Raw genomic sequence first — 20,050 nt, forward strand, 5'->3', positions numbered from 1 at the left:
ATAATAATTTGGACAGATATTTTTACTCCAGATTTTATTTATTTATTTATTTATTATTTATTTATTTATTTTTACTTGCAATGGGTTTAATTGACTTGACAGTTAGTTATAGAAAGTTTTAGCCATTTTAAGCCATTCCTCTCTCTCTGGTTTTTATCTGGTTGGGATAGGTTTTCCATGAGAAGGAAGAAGTGACAGTGGTATTAGAATATCTGTTGAGCTGTTCATCTTTGTTGAAATCACAGGCATAATATTGGAGATGGCATGATTAGAGGAATCGGCTAATGACAAAATAACAATATTGTTTTCGTTTCAGATTGTTGGGTGTCATCACATGCCCACGGTGGACATGTTGTAGCACAGAACCGCATTCAGGGGCTCGTTGTTCAGCTGTGTGTCAACAGGCAGAACAGAAAAGGGTCATTATTAAGAACTGTGTTCTGCACATGAGCATGATCCAGTGGCTGTCAGTCTTAGAATTAGCTAGGCCTAAACTGAGTCAGACTTGGGAAGAATAAGATGGGAATAAAATCAGAATATGCCTTTTTCCCACTAGCTTTTGGTGCTGCACTTAGCTGGTTCTAATGCTTTTCAAAAGTTTGGCAGAAGACTTTGCAGGCTGGTAAAATTGTTCATGTACTGAGAGTTAAAAAGTTTGGTTTTTCAAAAACTAATTTATTTTAGTTCACAGGTATTAATTGATTTTCTAAAGAAAATTATGGATACACAGAAGATAGATGTAAGAATTACTGTCTAAAAAATACGGCTGGCACTTTAAGACATAGGTTTCATTAAGATTCCCTAGCCTATAAAATCTATACATCATATTCAGAGGAATTCTATTAAAATAATTAATTTGTTGGGGTGCCTGGGTGGCTCAGTCAGTTGAGCATCCGACTTTGGCTCGGGTCATGATCTTGCGGTTCTGAGTTTGAGCCTCACATCGGGCTCTGTGCTGACAGCTCAGAGCCTGGAGCCTGCTTCAGATTCTGTGTCTCCCTCTCTCTCTGCCTTTCCCTGCTCGCACTCTGTCTCTCTCTCTCTCTCTCTCTGTCTCAGATGTAAATAAACATTTAAAAAAATAAAATAATTTATTTGCTTTACCCAGTTATTGTCATTGGTCAAGCCCCATATTCAGTACTATATTCAGACACTCAAGGAACACCTGCCATTAATGACATAATGGCATCGATATTAATGAAGTCCCCAAATGTACCCCAAGATTTTTCTATTCAGACTGTGGGGCTGGTTCTATATGATTCTAGTCTTTTTCTTTTCCAGAGCTTGCCATACATGCTGAGAAATTCCTGGCCATGCTCAGCATCACTGCCCATGACCTGAGGGATGTGAGCAGTGTTCTGTCCACTCTGCTCATGGTTGTGTGAAAGACCACAGCTGGAGGGCAAAGTAGAAGATGGACAGAGTAAATGATGTTTAAAGGTTCTGTTTCTTTTGCTTTTGTTTTTTTCTTAACACTGTGGGTGCTCAGAGTGGTTGTGATACACACATTATTACTGATGCACTTTATCACATAAGTGATCTCAGGGAGGAGTCTTACTCCCACTCACCTATGTTTGCTCTTAACCGACTGACCACCAATTAACACTGGCTATTTGATTTGACGTGTTGGTGAGGCCCCACAGCAGAGGATTGGAGGAACTAGACGTACCCCACACTGAACCAGAAAGATCACTGTCAGCTGCACGGCACACCCATCCATTCAGGCTCAAACTAAGTGTTGGTTCATAACACATTCTTAACAAGATCAGACCAGAAAAAAATCAGTTAACTGGTAACTCCTTGCAATCTCTCCTGAGGAAATAATCTGAAACACTGACAAGGATTTATGCACATCAAAGAATTATTCATAGGGGCGCCTGGGTGGCTCAGTCAGTTAAGTGTCTAACTGTTGGTTTCGGCTCAGGTTATGATGTCATGGTTCATGAGATCGAATCTGTATCAAGTTTATGCCCACATTGAGGAGCCTGCTTGGGATTCTCTGTCTCCCCTCTCTCTACTCCTCCCCTACTCTCTCTCTCTCAAGATAAATAAACTTAAAAACTAAATAAAATAATTAAAAAAAGAATTACTCATAAAAGTAGAAAATTGGAAAGTCTGGAGTTTAATTAAGAGTGTCAGTATCAGTTTCTAGTAATGTTCTTTTTCTATTCTGAGATCTAATCCATGATACCACTTGTATTTCGTGAATTTTTAATTAAAGAAATTTGTTAACATTAATCTAGGTTTGAATGTTTCTATTTATACTTTGCACAAAATAATAGCAAAGCCTATTTTGATTTGTTTATTCAGATAATACCTGTATGTTTAGCTTCAGCCTTAGTCAGTGTTTTCTGGCTCAGTATTGACTTGAATATTGAGTTTACTAGAAATACCTTGAAATGGTGATTCCCTGAATATGTGAAAGTCATTATTGTACAATTAAAAAAAATTTTTTTAAATGTTTACTTATTTTTGAGAGAGACAGAGACAGAGCTTGAGCGGGGGAGGGGCAGAGAGAGAGGGAGACACAGAATTTATTTATTTTTGAAAGAGAGAGAGAATACAAACAGGGGAAAGGGAGAGAGAGAGGAGGCACAGAATCCAAAACAGGCTCCAGGCTCTGAGCTGTCAGCACAGAGCCAATGCGGGGCTTGAACCCATGAACTGTGAGATCATAACCTGAGTGAAAGTCAGATACCCAACCAACTGAGCCACCCAGGCGCCCCTGTACAATTGATTATAATATTGTATATAATAAATGGTATAAAGCATTTGTGAAGTAATATATGGTAATTAAATCCTTAATATTCATAATTCTTTGTATGTGTCTTGTGACTATAACCTTAAGTTCAGGCTTTGGTTTTTGTGTTCCTCTGCCTCCCCAGAAGAGCAATGAGATCAAAACCAAGCAACAGACTTCATTTTTATCCCACAGGACAGAGTAGTTTAAAAACAATCTCAAATTACTTCAGATTGATTCAGTTTTTGGAGGCAAATACTGATTCACAGAAGAATGAATGTGTCTCCAGTGCCCTCTGTAGAGTATGGGTCACTGGAGAGGCCAAACCAAAGAACTGGGGTATCTACTTCAGCAAGGGTGGGCTGGGCTCTTCCCCCAGGGAAAACAACTGAAAATACTGGATATTGTCTTAATAAGACTTCCCCCCAAAGCAGCTGCCGAGTTACTACAGACAAGGGACCAAAATGGAGGAAAGTTGCAGCCGCAACTCACGTTGCTTGAGCAGCCCTCAAATAGTGAAATTGGCTAAAGTAGTCCTGGGCTGACCATGTCTCAAGGTGCTAAGAGAAAGTGATGCTCCCACCCTCCCAAGCTCCTCAAACTCTCTGGCATCTCCATGGCATGAGCGTCTGGCAAACTGAATGTCTCCAACTGGAACCAGCAGAGAGCTCAGAGCAGACCCCAGAGAAACAGACACTGAGGTCATGAGACATGGATTATAGGGAAACTACACTTACTGTTTTAAGGGGTAAAAAAAAAAAAAAAAAGGAAATATCTGCAGGGTACAGAAACCACAAAAGTTCTTAGTACAGGAGGAACATCCACAAAATTTACAAAATTCGGCCTTGCGCGGAGCTGTAAAACATGTTGTCGGTAGGATCAAGCTAGGAATTAACAACAAAAGAGAACTAGGAATCCCGTGTATTTGGAAATGAAGCAATGCAATTCTAAGGCAAGGAACAAGACAGGGATGTCCCTGTGACCTTCAAGAGGGGCTTTCAAGCTGAACTGGATACATGTGCTGGGTGTTGTGATGGATTCCAAACGCCAATCATCGGTAATGGTGGTGCTGACTGTCGGCCTTACTCAGTGCAATAGCATCTCCACGGTGTTAGTCCTGAGAGGGTTCTCTCAGGTCTGTCATTCCTGCCTGAGATGCTCTCAGGGAGTTAGACTAGAGAGAGGAAAGGCTATGCCCACTAGTGATGAAATTCAGTGCACTCTATGTCCCTGCTGGTGGAGAGCTGCTCCCCCAGTGCCCACGAGGCAGAGGCCTTGCTCCTGTTAACAAGACGGCATGTTGTTAATGTGCAGCAGAGACGATCATGACTGGGAAAATTATAAACCCGATAGAGCAGAAACAAATAATTCCTCTTGCAATATGTAAGAGTCAGGAAGGTTCAGAAGATTCACAGAGCCCAGAAGACATCTTGGAAAAGCTGACTTCTTATAGGAGGGGATTAAGCGATTTTTAATTTTAATTTTTAAAATGGATTTTATCATATTTGTGTGGTTAATTTTAAACAAATGCATTTGAAGTGCGTATTAGGACTTGCTTACAGTGCTTACAGCCCAGCATCTCTTCCCCGACTCTGCTTCTCGCATCCACTGAATTCAGAGAATCTGACAAACCTAACTCTGTCCCTCACCCCAACCCCAGATGGATCCCCTTGTGAGGCAAACAACCCTCTCCGGTCACACGGCCAGTGGATGGATCACAGCTTCACCAGCAGCAGCAGTGACACTATCGTCACCGTCACCGTGTGTGGCTGAGCCAGCGCGTCTGCAGTGAGAGGCCGTAGATTAATAAAACTGTAAGCATTGTGACCTTTGCAGGGTCACAGCGTGCTCCCGGCTAGGTCATCTGGACAGGATCTTAAGGACCCTTCTTTTGCCTCCTCCCTCTTCCGCGCCAGGCTGAGTAGAGTCCTGATTTGGATTTTCAGCCTGCTTTTGCTCAGAAACCCAGCAAAGCCACCAAGTTGCCAGCCCCCAGCATGGAGAGGGGAGGGCACAGAGCGGCGGGGTCAGAAAGACGCAGAGCTGCGGGGCTGGGGGTGGCGCTCTTCCCTGTCCTGCAGAGACTGTCACGTGGGCAACAGCACCCTGTCCTCAGCCCCAACTTATTTTTTACCTGGCAGCCACTTTCTGTCACTTGCTGTTGGTCCCCAAGTCAGGCCTTTGGGCAAAGCTCTTGTCATCTGCAAGGGAGGGTCACTCCTTGAGGGTGAGGGTGCAGGGAAGAGGCGGTGTGGGCTGAAGAGGAGTCAGCAGGGCGGCCAGCCCTGGTGGGGGCGGGGGGAGAACCAACAAGCCAGGAGGCTGCTGGAGGGTGTCCACCCGGGCCTGGTGTGGCTGCCCTGGTCTCCAGGCCCTTGAAGCCGGGCTCACGGCGGCATGAGCTGAGCACGGGGATGTGAGTGCAACGGGGGGGGGGGGGGGGGGGGGGGGGGGGTAGAGACTCTGCCCTGGGGACCCTCCAGAGCCCGGATGCGGGGGCAGGGCCCCAGGCTTTCTCCCCCACGGTTCCTTGCTGCCATTTAAATGCAGATGCAGTTGTAAAATAATTAAAGCATTTTCTTCATCATAAAAACAAAGAAGCAGTTCATGAGTATTTTTGGCAACATATCCTTCCTTTCAAGAAAAAGGAGAAAATGCAACTGAAAAACTGCACCTTCTCCTCCAATTTAGAAGGAGGATGACCGAGAGAAGAGGCCAGCCCTCACCCAAGCGGGGGTGCCTGGACCTTCTGCTGGGGAGCCGCACCGTGGGGCGCTGCCCTCCTGGCACGTGAGGAGACCGAAGGGTGGCTGTGAATGGGGGCCTCATCTCTGTTCTGCTTGCTGACTGTGGAGCCTCGTCTCTGGCAGGGCTAGTCGGGGACAATGCCCATGCCCGTCATTCCGTCCCCTTCCCTTCCTTCCCCCAGAGCCCTGTGAGTTTAGAGAGGGTTACCTCCACTAGGTAATCTGGGTGGAGAGATTGCTGGGTCTGTTCCCAGCAATGCTCCCCACCCCTTCCCACGTTTTCACAAGATTGCTTATTGCCTAATTGGAAGACCTTCCAGTGAGGCAACTAGAAAAATGGGCTAATTCAGGGTTTGTTAACCTCAACACTGTTGACATTTAGGACTGCGCGAATGGTTCTCAGTCCTGTCGTTGTAGGAGGCTAGCCACTCCTCCCTCCCAGAGTGACAACCGAAAACGTCCCCAGACATTGCCAACTGCCCCTTGGGAGACATGGGGGCTAAGTCACCCCCAGCTGGGAACCACCGATGGGTGAAACTTCAGGCAGGGTAAATAACTAAGTTAGTTCTGAGGGAGATTTTCTTTCCGAAGGTCAGTCTCGTAAAATCAGAGCAGTTCAGTCCCTTTCCTGTGTGATGAAAAGGGAGGCTGTTATAAATCGTTATTATGAGTTCCAGGCCTCCGGCGAGGGCAGACTGGCCCGAAGAGTCGAAGGGTCGTACCCAACAGCTGGAGCAGAAGGCAGGACTACCCTTGGGAAGGGTCTGTGCCTGTGAGGGGCCTGGGTGGGCTGGGGGCGGGGGTGAGGGGGGAAGACGGAGGGCTGGAGGAGCTGCGGGAGAAGCCAGTGACTGTCGTGTGGTACAGCTGTCCTCAGGAACTTGTAAGCTCTCAAAACCCAGATGCAAACGGGTTTCCTGGTGGGGAAGTGTGGTGCGTGCCTACTAGTTCAGGACCAAACGGAGAAGCATTTATGCACATGGCTCAGAAATGAGGGCCTCGGAGGTGGGAAGAGTGGGAATTGACAGAAGCCATGGAGAGGGTAACAAGCCGTTCAAACTACGTTTGGAAGTTTGAGCCAAGTTCACCAAAACTGATTAGAAAGACAGATCAAATTTGACAAATCATTTTCTTATCGGCACTCAGCACGCTGTCCATCAGCCGGGATGTACAGGAATGAAGTGTGTGCTGAGACATGCACCCCCCCCTGCCCCCCCCGCCCCCCCCCATGGTGATTAAGGACCTGCCTGGTTCCACCCGCACCACCGCACCGCCAGGGGTGGGAATCCTGGGCCAGAAGTCTGAGGCATAGGCTCGAATCCCAGCTCTGTCTTGATGCTGTCACTTACCTCTGCACCTCGGCACCCTTGTCGGTGAGACACAGGGACCTGACGTCCGAGGTTTGCTTTGAGAGGAAGAGAGGATCAGAGGGGAAGACTTTGAAACAACGGTGTCCCCAGGTCTCCAGACTGAACAGTGCTGTCTGCTCCGACCCTCCTCGATTCATAGATTTCTGATACATGAATAACTACAAGGATGGGGCATCCAGGTTTCCAGTGGAAGCATTTTCAACTTAGGGCAACTCGAATTCACTGAGAAACTAACTGAAATGATCTGAAATTTACCTTTTCGTGATCTTTACTGTTTGATTCTAATTCTGGCAGTTGAAGTCACGCTGAAGAAACATGCTTTTCTGCACAGGACAGCTGTGATCTGTCTCCCCTCCACCTTCACCCCTTTCCTTAGGCTACACTGCTTCACCTTCTTTCATTATTCCTTCCACCATAAATTAGCATCACTTGAAGCAACAACTCACAAGGGGGAGTGGGGGCAGGAAGGAGGGGGCCCCATGTCGGAATCTGGTGGGTGGAGTTCAGATGGGATGCCCCACTCCTCCCCCCTCGAGGGTGCTGAGTCCTGGTGTCCCTGTCATCCTGGAAGTTATTTTCACCTCCTTCTCGACACAGCCATTTGGAACCCAGACCTGCCAGCACCAGTGTGGAAGGAGCACTTCTGGCAGGGGGAGGGGTTGGTCGTCAGAACAGATGGAAGGAAGAATGAGTAGTCAGGGAGAATGGACAGGGTTATAGCATTAGTCCGAGCCCAGTCTCATATTTTCAGTAAGGTAGCTGTGTCTCAGGGGTCTTGGTGAGTCTGCTTGAGGGAACACAGCTCCCTAGCCCTGGGCTTGTCAGGGTTTGGGCTTCTTAACTTCCATTCTTATGCTTTCTTCAAATCTGTGGGGAGATCTCATCATCTCTGCTCTCTTTCCATTACAATCTTATTATAAGTGGGTGTTACAGACACCAGCTGGGTCTGTCCAACTCCCCTCCCCCCTCCCCAGACCTGCCCCTGGCTACCATGGTCCTACCATGTAATGCCCATCACTGCTGCTGGCCTGGGCCTCAGTTGAGTGGATCAATAAAACGATCCTTTTAGAAACTGAAGTTGGTATTTGGGTTCAACTAGCCTGTCTCAGCATGTGCTGGCACCGGGACACCCACAAAACCTGGGGAGTCGAGGGAGCTGCCTTCCACCCTGTGGACGTAGAATCAGGGAGAAACAGCCTCCAGAGATGTGAAGAGCAGAGAAGGGGCATCAGGATGTCAATGGCTCCTGGTGGCATTCTGGGCACTGGTTTAGCGCTGCAAGAAGCCCTGATAAGTTCTCCTTCAGTCTTGAGCCATCCGCAATGAACACAGGCCAACCCAGAGAATCTAGACCATAAGGGGAAGTAATTCTTTTGCTCGTTGCTCACGTTTGTCCTCCCAGGAAATTGTGCAGGTGACTGTCTTCTTGAATAGAAAAACCTGCAGTTTCTAGTTGACTGGCTTTCTTTATTTCTCCCTTAGAAAACCAAAGAAATACTTGCGAGATCTTTAGGTTCACGTTGGCGTGAAGATTTTTTTTTTTAACGTTATTTATTTTTGAGACAGAGAGAGACACAGCATGAGTGGGGGAGGGGCAGAGAGAGAGGGGAGACACAGAATCGGAAGCAGGCTCCAGGCTCTGAGCCATCAGCCCAGAGCCCGACACGGGGCTCGAACTCGCGGACCGTGAGATCGTGACCTGAGCTGAAGTCAGACGCTTAACCGACTGAACCACCTAGGCGCCCCTGGCATGAAGAATTTTTAAAGTGCTTTGAACTTCCTAAAATGAAGGTGTTCTGCATGGCCTGGCTAACTGGACAGTCACTGAGTAGTTAGAATCTGGACATTATGTTGGGTTCCTCAGACAGAAACCCAGTTATATTGGCTTACAGTCATACAATTATATTGGTTTAGATGGTTTGTTTAAAACTAGGACCCTAGTCTCCCTCCTTAGACCTGTTCCCTCTTCCTTACCAGCTGTCACTTCACCCGTAGCAAGTTGATGAGCTCTGACGCTTCTCCCAGGACAAAACTGAGTTTTAAGTCAGAAGAGTGTTCTGTTGCCATCTTATCCTTGGGCCAGTGACACTCTTGGGTTGCTTAATTTTAATTTTAATTTTTTAAAGATGTTTATTTATTTATTTTTGAGACACACACACACACACACACACACAGAATCCGAAGCAGGCTCCAGGTTCTGAGCTGTCAGCACGGAGCCCAGTGTGGGGCTTGAATCCATGAACTGTGAGATCATGACCTGAGCCAAAGTCGGACACTTCACCGATGAGCCACTCAGGTGCCCGGGGTTGCTTAATTTTTAAAAACAGACGTGATCGTTGTGAAATGGCACCCAGACCCAGTAACTAGTAATACCGATGGCTCCAATCTCACATGGTAGGTCGAGCCGGTACGGAGACATACCTGACACCCAGGTGTTCTGATTCTTGGTCCAGGGACATTCTCCTCTGCTTTGACATTTGTGTTTGTAATGTGTTGGTGACATGCACCAAGGTGCTTCCGTGGTAAGACATCACAGACATCAAATAGATGACTGGTTTCAAGGACATAAAAGTCACAAGTCTTAAAAAACAAAAGTCAGCTAAATGAATTTGAAGATTTAATTGCCTTTATTCAGCACTCATGAATCGGGCAACTACTGTCCAGCAGATGGGAAAGAAATCCTGGGAGCTGTAGGATATGGAAGGCTGTTATTGGCAGAAACAAGTGGGACAAGGAAGTTACTGATTAGCAAAAGAAAAGAAAGGATTGTTTTAGGCAGGTCACCTTCCTTTGGGGAAAGACAGGAGTCTTCTGGTAGCTCCACTAGTGGAAATTCCAGCCGGACTTGCTCAAGGTCACACTCTGGGGAGGGGTAAAACTGCACTGAAATCTTGGTTTGCTGTTGATGGGGCAAGTAACTCCATTTCGGACCTGCTGTTTTTTTGTTTTTTTTTTAATTTTTTAACGTTTATTTATTTTTGAGACAGAGAGAGACAGCATGAACGGGGGAGGGTCAGAGAGAGAGGGAGACACAGAATCTGAAACAGGCTCGAGGCTCTGAGCAGTCAGCACAGAGCCCGACGCGGGGCTCGAACTCACAGGACCGTGAGATCGTGACCTGAGCCGAAGTCGGCCGCTCGACCGACTGAGCCACCCAGGCGCCCCAATGGGACCTGCTGTTTTTAACAGCTCCACCCTTTTAAGCGCTCTCGGCCTGAGGGTTTGTTCAGAATTCGTGGCAGTAGGTTCTCTCTCAGCTACTGCTCTGTGGTTCTCGTCCTCACGAACCCCTGTGACTCACAGGTCAGGCCCACACTTCTAAGTTGGTCATTCTCTTCATTCTTTCTCTGACCACCCAGGCTTAGGGAGACCATTTGCTTGGCAGTCAGTGGCTGTGAACATGCATTTAAAGCTTTTGAGAGAATACAGCATGCCAGGGAGTGTATTATCTGGACAGGATAGTTCCCAATATCTGGAGTGCACCCCAGAGTCATGACTCCCAAGACCCAAACCAATGAAAATTTTAAAAGTCAAAGAAAGACCTCATTAAAGGAGTCACCTTTTATTTTTTTAATTAAAAAAAATTTTTTTTAATGTTTATTTATTTTTGACAGATAGAGAAAGAGACAGAGCATGAGTGGGGGAGGGGCAGAGAGAGAGGGAGACACAGAATCCAAAGCAGGCTCCAGGCTCTGAGCTGTCGGCACAGAGTCCGACGCGGGGGCTCAAACTCACAGACTGCAAGGTCATGACCTGAGCCAAAGTTGGACGCTCAACCGACTGAGCCACCCAGGTGCCCCAAGGAGTCACCTCTTAAAACCAGTGCCTTGCTCGGTAGTTTTCTATAACTGAGTTTCAGCTCCCCAGAGGTGTTAGCCCAGGTACAGTATGTGGCGTTGATCACAGCACGGACACCTCCTTGTTCAGCTGAAAGGTAACCAGGGGCTATTCTAGTATCAAGAACTACCTTGACCAGAGAGTCTAAGTCTTTTCAGGGGCAGCTATTGCCTTAGCAGCAGAGTCTGTAGTAGTTTCAAGAGTGAAGAAGTTCCTGAGCATAGCCTTGTTTGCATTTACTCCCAACTAGGGAAGTAGGGACCTGCCAAAGGGGTGAATCCTGAATCATGAAAGTCTCCTGGAAGTTCCTTTCTAATCAAGGATGAAAATTCAGGGAATCTGATCAATGAGGTATCCCCGTCTGTTTGTGAACACTTAGGGGCACAGTCAGAGAGCGTCAGAGGCATTGCTGGGTTATGCACCAGCCACGTAGGCATGTATAGGCCCAAGAACAACGATAATCACTACAAAGATAAATCCTGCTGGGGCACAAACCACTCTTGCTAAGGTGGCATTGTTAGTGGACAGATCAGAGTTCCTAACAACAAATCCAGCAGTCTAAGAAGTCCTTAGCAATGGTCTGGGAGAGGAGGATGCCAGCATTACCTTTCCAGACCAGGGGTAGGTGGCGCCTTTCTCTCCATGAGGGTTGTACCCAAGGCTCACTTCCTCTGGTGTGACTGTGGTGTCAGTGGTCAGGAGCCAGTGAGAAGATGCGGTACAGCCCTGTTGAGGGGAGTCAAGGGCAGTCTTCATTCTCAATAACTCCACATCAGAAGGGTAGGAGAAAAATGGAAATGTTAGCCTATAGAATTGGACTCAAGATCCAGCCCAGTTTACAGGTTATATAACAAAGACGGTCAACAAGACTAGAATCTAGTATCTACAAAGGTGCAAACATAATTATTCTCTCTACAATTATGCCCACTTTTCACTAGACCTAATCACATTTAAAATAGTTTATTTGTATTAAACTTGCCCTGATTGTTTATATTAGTATGCTAAGAATAGCAATTGAGCACATAAGCTCTTTTTAGGACTGCTTTGCTGGATCTTTTCATAAGAAACCTCAGATTGAACTCTTACAAACTTCTGGAGGCCAGGAAGCCAAGCCAAAGATTTGCCGTCATATTTTACCTGTAATAACCATAGTTTGGATGAATTCCTGTCAGTCAAAGCCTTGGTAATATAACCAAGATTTCCCATTCTGTCATATTACAGGGAGGATGGGATCTCACTGAACTTATGCAAATAACTAACAGTACTGTCATAAAGGAATACTTAACAGTTTCCAAATTCTGGAGTAATCAAGTAGGGAGAGAAAGTAATCTTCCATCTTTGACAAAGGTGGACTTTACCAAATTGCTGTAAGACACAAATAGCTTATGAGAAAAGGGTTTCCTTAAATCTGGAGAAATAGGGGCGCCTGGGTGGCGCAGTCGGTTAAGCGTCCGACTTCAGCCAGGTCACGATCTCACGGTCCGTGAGTTCGAGCCCCGCGTCAGGCTCTGGGCTGATGGCTCAGAGCCTGGAGCCTGTTTCCAATTCTGTGTCTCCCTCTCTCTCTGTCCCTCCCCCGTTCATGCTCTGTCTCTCTCTGTCCCAAAAAATAAAATAAACGTTGAAAAAAAAAAATTAAAAAAAAAAAAAATCTGGAGAAATAAAACATTAAGGAATCAGCAATATTTCAAACAAAAAGTCATAGAAAGTTGTAGCCATTCTTCTCGGTTCATTCAGTCCTGTGTTATTAATATCTGTTCTGCTTGAATTAAGTTTTTCCATCAGGTCAGGAAATTCTTACCCAGTTCAGTTTTATGATCTTACAGTTTTGTCAGAAGCCTGTGCTGGCCAGAGTCCTTTCCATGCAACCTCTTGCAGGTGACATACTTTTGCAAAGGATCAGGCTAAATCCATAATGCTCTGTAAATGACAAAAAACCCCAAAATGCCCATTATTAAAGACCTGATGATAATTCATTATAATGGAATTACCAAGGAAATTTGGTTATTTCTGTGGCACAAAACATTTTAAGATAATAACCGGATAATGACTGATAACATAATATTGGTACATATCAGGGCTCTAGGAATGTCCCACAATTTCTGTAACACTTGTAAACATACACAAATACAACATAAAAAGAACTATTACTACTTATATGACAATGTTTTCCATGTAATTTAACATTAAATAAGCCTAATTAGCTTAACATCTCCTTTTTCATAAGGGGAGAGCAAACCTTTTGAGATGTTTCAGGGAATCTTTGGAAAACCCAAAATTAGTTTAAGATCAAAAAGACTTTATTTAGAATTTGATTTCAGAAAGCTTGTCAAAAATATTGGAAGGTTTTAAAACACTTGGTAAAGTAGGATCGCAGGGTATTGTGAAATAATACTTAGTTATTTATTTAACCAAAATGACAGTTAAATACTTCACAGGCAAATATAAAAAGTTAAATAGTTGTTTAAAAAAAATTTAGCTCTTTTAAGTAATAGCTGAACTTCATTTGGGCTAGTTTCTACTATATTTCTGAGAATTTAATTTATATTGTGCTTAATTTTTCTTAATCCAATTAAATAGAGCTCATTTATAGATTAATTTAGGCAATGCCACCCAGACATAGAAAAAACCACATGTCTACAATACATATACATCAACATGCATGAGCATACAGACAGACACCAGCAGGGACCTCTCTGCTTTCATTTTCAAATTACTGCCATGATTCTAAGTTTCAAATGCACTTCCCACCACCCTTTTTTTTCCTTGGTGAAAATTACCTCCCTGAAGCTGGTATGTTAGAGCTGGCCTAGAAAAAAATGTATGAGCTCCCAGAGAAAACCAGGTAGAACACTGACATTTTAAAGGCATGGGGAAAGAATGTAAGATATTTCTAGAAGGACTTTTGTGCTCTTATGACCAGAATTTTTACAATACTTACAAGCCCTTTGAGATAAACCGAGGAGGTCTGGAGACTGGTAGAAAGGATTGGTGGACTCTGTCTTGTTTCTGGGTCCACACCTTTGATCCTATAAAGACTACACTTGTAAAGGAAGAAACATTGTTGTTTGGGCCACCTCCTACATGGTATCAAGGACTAACACACCCACCCACTTATGTTGGAATGTTTTTCTTTCTTTCTGGATATATTTAACTTAGGAGAGAAGTCCTAAAAAAAATTCCTACAAGGCTCTGAATATTGGCTTCCAGTTTGGCCAAGTTTCTGATCATAGAGTTATTAAATTCCTTCAAATATCTTGTCAGGTTTCAGTGGGAACAAACAGTATTTCTGGAAGTATTAAGTAACCCATGGGACCTCTTTCAGGAGGTGTCCTCAAAGAGGAAGCAAAGGTCACCACCTTCCCAAGACCCAGAGTCACTCCCAAAGGTGATAAAAAAAAGAACCAATAACCTGCACATCCCAGGCAGACAGCCAGCCAAGTCCGTAGTACATAAAACAAGACAAGCAGGAAGGCAGTAGTTGTCCCTGAGAGAAAAGAGGTCAATAACCAATGAGTCTCAAGTTAGAATGGAAGGGATAATGTGAAATGTCATTACCTTCTCTCAGCTGGGCACTACAGACAGACATTTTTGGGAGAGATGACTCTGGTAAGGACTCTCATCATCACCCAGCTTCTGTTTTCCCAGGGTGCCCTCTGTAGGCTCCCATATCTACCAGAATTTGGCAAGGTTTTAATTATCAAAATTACATTTAATTAATTAAATCAAAATTAAAATCAATTTTAATTTTTTACTTTTCTTTAGCTGTTTAAGAGAATAACATAGCAGTTTACCAAACAATCCATGAGAGGCCTGTCAATGCTGGCAGGGAATGGGGGCACCCCATGTGGGAGCCCTCCTTTGAAGGCAAATATGAAGGCATTTGAGTTCATGTTGAAGGATTTACACAAAACCTTTAAGGACAATTTCTTTTCTGGTGTCCCAGTTGATTGCAAATGCGATAACCATTTTTGGGCCAGTTGAGATGATGAACCTCTAGGAGGGTATAATGAAGGAAGCCAAGGTGTTGTTTAAATCCTTTTTGTGTCTTTAATTTTTCATTAGCCTTTTGCAATGATACTTTCAATAAAGCTATTTTGGAATCTTGAAGCCTTTTGGAAATTTCTAAAATAGATATCTCATTCTGTTTGTTTAATATGGGAATCCTTACTTTTTTTAATTTAAAGTTTGTTTTAAATTCTTCTTTTATTTATTTTGGGAGAGAGAGTGAGAGAAAGAGTGGAGAAAGGGTAGAGAGAGAGGGGGACAGAGGATTCAAAGCAGGCTCTGTGCTGACAGCAGAGAATCCACAGGGTTCGAACCCATGAATCATGAGATCATAACCTGAGTTGAAGTTGGATGCTTAACCGACTGAGCCATCCAGGCACCCATGGGAATCCTTACTTTCAAGTGTACTTCCTACTTGATCTTATCTATTTGGAACACTCCTGATAATGACCATTGTAATTCTAGGTTGTTCTGAGTAAGATTTTGCATTTTGTAGATATTTATAGTTTCTGGGACCATAGTTTTTAGACATAAAATAAACAGATGTCCCAGAAGGCAGCATGCTTACCTCTTTTAGAGTTTCAAGATCCTATTTATTTTGGCTAAGCTCTTAAGTCTCTGGCAGCCAAACGATTAGATGAAAGGGATGTGCCACTCTGTTGGGGATTGTGTGGTGTTTTAGTGTACTTGCCACACAGAAATTTTCTTGATGCTGCCCTGTGACCTAATGTCTATCTAGCCTATTCCATGACCAACTTATCCTAACAGGGAAGTCTTTGAGTTGGGTGGTAAATACCCTAACAGCTTAAAAAAATTTTTTTTAACTATTATTCATTTTTGAAACATAGAGAGAGACAGAGTACAAGCAGGGTAGGAGAAGAGAGAGAGGGAGACATAGGATCTGAAGCAGGCTCCAGGCTCTGAGATGTCAGCACAGAGCCTGATGTGGGGCTTAAACTTACAAACTGCAAGATTATGACCTGGGCTGAAGATGGATGCTTAACTGACTGAGCCACTCAGGTGCCCCTCTAACAGCTTTTAAATGCTTAACCCATGCCCACAAATTTTTGTGGTTTTTTGGCCTCCAAGATCTCTGTTAGTGATAGCTTTTATCTACACAAAACAAGAAAAGCAAACATGTGCACCTTAATGTAGCATCAGTAACCAAGAGATGTTATGTATGGTGTCCTGGCCACAGGAAGGCCCTGTGTGTACCTCTATCAGTTCCTGTGGAACCTTGGACTGGAGAAGGATTGAACCAGCAAACCTCTACCAATGGGACCTGTGGATGGGGGAGCTCCACATAAATGAGAGTTGCAACCTGTCACTATCAGTTCTCATGTGGATTTTGGAAAAGAGTCAAGGGCTGGGTGTTTCCACAAATTGGGAATTGTGGACTGAAAAGCCAACTAGGTCAGAAGTTCTTGGCAAAGACAGTGGAGCTCAGAACTGAGAAGAACTTACCCACATCTCTTGGAAGTGGCAGGAGAGGCAGAGAACTTAAAAAGGGTTCATGGGTAGGGACGCCTGGGTGGCTCAGTTGGTTGAGCATCCAGCTTTGGCTCAGGTCATTATCTCACAGTTTGTGGGTTCAAGCCCTACATTGGGCTCTGTGCTGACGGCTCAGAACCTGGATCCTGCTTCAGATTCTGTGTCTCCCTCTCTCTCTGCTCCTCCCCTGCTCATGCTCGGTCTCTCTCTCCTTCAAAAATAAATAAAAACATTTTTAAAAATTAAAAAAAAAAAGGGTTCACGGGTACCACACCCATGTTTCTTGCCCCTTAATGTTGTTAGAAGTTTGCTTCAGATCCCACTGCTGCCACCAAATCTATGAAAAAACAAAATCCAACTGAAAAAATGTGAAGATCTAATTGGCTCTTTAAGTCACGAATCAGGCAGGATGCCTTCTGACAAATGGAAAGAATTTCCAAGGAGCTGTACAAAATGGAAGGCTTTTATAGGCAGAAGGAAAGGACAAAGGAAATTTCCAGCAAAGAGTGGATTGTTTCAGGCAAGGTCACCTTCCTTTGGGGAATGGTGGGGGTCTACCAGGCAGCTTCGTTAGTGGAAATTCCAGATGGACTGGCTCAAGGTCACCTTCCTGGGAAAGGTTGAAACTGCATTTAAATCTTTGTTTGCTGTCAGTGGGTCAAGTAAGTCCATTTTGGACCTGCTGTTTCTTTTTGGGCAGAAGACTCAACCAGGCCTTTAGTTGAGACAAGCTGTTGCTTTCCTGGAGGTAATGAGATACAGGTGAAGGATTTTCATTCCTGCATGTTACTAACACAGCGCATCTGAGTAAAGGGACAGAGATAGTCCGGGGCGATAGTGCCCGCATTCCTTCCTCTGGTTCATGGGCTGCCACGATCTGCTTCCTCTGCTGTGGGAGCTTCCTGACAACTAATGCTCACTGGACCCTTTCCAATCAGGTTCCGGCCTGTAATCTTGAAGGAGACCACACTAATTAAGATTTCCGTAGTCTTACTTGCTCACTGCCAAACCCAAAGATTCCTGTTCCCATCCCACCCCCAACCTCTCTGCAGGCTGTTTGACTGGCTCCCGTGCCACTTGACCCTCTGGGAGAAAAATGCAGATTTACCCTGGAGCTGAAGAAGATTAAGTCAGAGCCTCCCTGCAGAGACCCCCAAGGTCTTAGGAAGACCCTACTTATTTTGTCTCTGTAATTTTAATTTCTTTTCCTTTTGGTTGATGCTACACCTCCATCCCAGCATGACCAAATTATATCAGCTTCAGGCTCCAGCAAACCCGGATTGGCCTCTATTTGTCTGGAAAATTCTTTCTACTCCCATGGATTCTGTTATTATCTATGAGTTATGTCTACTTACACACACACTTTTGAAATGAGCTCTTGGTTCATTCCTAGTGTATTTTCTCTACCATTATGTACCCTGAGGGAGATCTTGAGCCACCAGAATGCGTAGCTCAGAGGGCAGCACCCTATTAGCCTCCGCACAACCAGAGAAGCTCTTCTTGAATATGTTTAATATGTTGGTGTTGTGCTTAATTTTGTTTGAAGAAAATGTCCTGGAATTCATAGAAATTATGAAAACCATAGTTTCAAGTAGTCCACAGCTGGTATCTTAAATACTAGTGCTAATAACATGCTAATATATATGATTTTGTCATGAGCATGGAAAAATTTGCTACAATATCTAATTTTAAAAGATATCAGTGAACTGGACAATGAATCAGCACATTTTCCCCAATCTGATAGAGCCACCAGGTGAAACATGTAGCTAAGAGTATATGGTCAGAAAGACAGTTTTTTCTTTTCTTTACATTTTGAGCACAGGGGTTTGGAATATTAGTGAAACCATAGGGTTTTTACTCACATCACAAAGCATTCTTCTAACTAGAGATGAGATGGCACCCAGGAAGATAAAACACAAAGAGTGGTGGTCAATGGGAACATGCTGCAGCCGTGCTGTGGGATTTAGTCAAAGAAGTTGGAAACACCAATTCCAAAGGATACATGCACCCTTATGTCTACTGCAGCATTATTTACAACAGCCAAATTGTGGAAGCAGCTCATGTGTCCACTGACTGATGAATGGAGATATATACATACATGTAATATTATTCAGCCGTAAAAAAGAAGGAAATCTTATCCTGACATTTGGAACGATGTAGATGGAGCTAGAGAGTGTAATACTAAGTGAAATAAGTCAGAGAAAAACAAATACCATATGATTTCAGTCATATGTGGAATTTTTTTTTTCAACGTTTTTTATTTATTTTTGGGACAGAGAGAGACAGAGCATGAACGGGGGAGGGGCAGAGAGAGAGGGAGATACAGAATCGGAAACAGGCTCCAGGCTCCGAGCCATCAGCCCAGAGCCTGACGCGGGGCTCGAACTCACGGACCGCGAGATCGTGACCTGGCTGAAGTCGGACGCTTAACCGACTACGCCACCCAGGCGCCCCTCATATGTGGAATTTTAAAAATAAAGGAAAAAAAGGACAAACCAACAGACAACAAACTGTTGGCATCAGAGGGGAGGTGGGTGGGGGGTGGGGGAAATAGGTAATGGGGATTAAGGGGCACATTTGTGATGAGCACCAGATGTTGTGTGGAACTGTTGAATCACTACATTGTACACCTGAAACTAATATTACATGTGTGTTAACCATGTTGGAATTAAAAAAGAAGTATCACCAAAAAAAAAAAAAAAAAAAAAAAAGGAAAGACAGAAAGAAAGGGAGAATGGGAGAACAGGAAGATGGGAGGATGGGAGGATGGGAGAAAGAGAAAAGAGTGGCTGTCAATGGGAACACCCTGTGTTCTGCAGCACATTCGGGAGCATGTAAGCAGGGAGTGATATCCTGCAAGCTCTACACAGACAGGGGCTCAGAATGAAACTATCCCAGAGGCCTTCAGTAGACACTATTTGTGTATTAGCCTTACCTTCCTGAGACTCACCTTTATCTAGAAAACCATTTCATCCACAGGGGCCACATTCAGTAGTGACAGAGGTGTACCAAGGACCAACACTGTCAAAGCATCTCAGCACAAGCTGGAAACTAACAAACAATTGGACAAAGAAAAATGATTGCGGGTCCTAAAAATCATGCATTGAAATGAGTCAACAGTAGAACAGTTGTGACTTTAAAAAGATCACCTGCTACAGAGTACCCTATAGAAGAGTGTGACTCAAGACAGTAGTTGCCCTCTACACTCAGCATTATTCAAGCTCTTAGAACAGTACTGTGTCTAATTTTCATGTCCACGTTTTAAGAAGGACCCTAGAAATACTACATAGGGCATGCTTTGAAGAGGCAGAATGCCCCCCAGGTTTGGGCACTGTGGCTCGGGGCTTCTGTCCCAAAGTCGAGCCTGGTGGAATGGAGTCTCTGCTGGGTTCATGAGCGTGTGTGGTCTCCTTCCTCCTCAGGCCCCAAGGACTAGAAGAAAACAAGAGGAAGGAGGATAAGCCTGTCACAACAAGGAGAATGGGAGATTAGGAGGACAGTTTCTAAAGGTGAAAGGGAGCGGAAGGCGTTGGTGGGTGGGAAGGGTGGAGGACAGTGGTGGTGGAGGGTGCCATCTTGCTGCGGGACCCAGAGGGACTCTGAGAGGCCATAGTTGTGAGTCCACAGCTTTGTGAGTGAACTGCCATCTACTTCCCTGCCCTCCTCTCCCTTCGCCTCTTAAGGCCCATCTCCAGCTTGCAGACACCAAAGAGCTCCTCTTCAAAGACCTTGAACAAACAGCCTTTGGGCTACAGCTTTCTTTGTGGGTCTGGGGTTGTTGGGTAAAAGCATCCTCATTCTGGCTCAGGTCAGGGGATGTCAGAGGGTGAGAAAGAGGGGAAATTGTTGCCTACTGC

Source organism: Neofelis nebulosa, chromosome 1, assembly GCF_028018385.1.
Source record: "Neofelis nebulosa isolate mNeoNeb1 chromosome 1, mNeoNeb1.pri, whole genome shotgun sequence".
NCBI lineage: Eukaryota > Metazoa > Chordata > Mammalia > Carnivora > Felidae > Neofelis > Neofelis nebulosa.